Raw genomic sequence first — 244 nt, forward strand, 5'->3', positions numbered from 1 at the left:
GGGTCACATGTTAACTCTTACGTTTAAAATTTTGAAAAACTACTGACCTATTTTCCAGAGTATCAATAGCTATACCATTTTACATTTCCACAAGAAATGAATGATAATTCCAATTTTTCCACATCCTTGCCCATATGTACAATTATCCTTTTTGGAGTACAGCCATCCTAAAATTTTCAAACATACTCAAAAGTAGAGAAAATAGTATAATGAACTCTCATGTATCCATCATCCAGTTTCAGCC

The 244-nt window shown here is 32.4% G+C and overlaps 1 protein-coding gene across 2 annotated transcripts in view; it reads left to right on the forward strand.

Moving 5' to 3' along the window:
• KRCC1 (lysine rich coiled-coil 1) overlaps window positions 1–244 on the forward strand; it is a 27,420-nt gene that overhangs the window by 22,410 nt on the left and 4,766 nt on the right. The window lies entirely within an intron of this gene.

Source organism: Otolemur garnettii, unplaced genomic scaffold (assembly GCF_000181295.1).
Source record: "Otolemur garnettii isolate 467f Iridium unplaced genomic scaffold, OtoGar3 scaffold00147, whole genome shotgun sequence".
NCBI classification, from domain to species: Eukaryota; Metazoa; Chordata; class Mammalia; order Primates; family Galagidae; genus Otolemur; species Otolemur garnettii.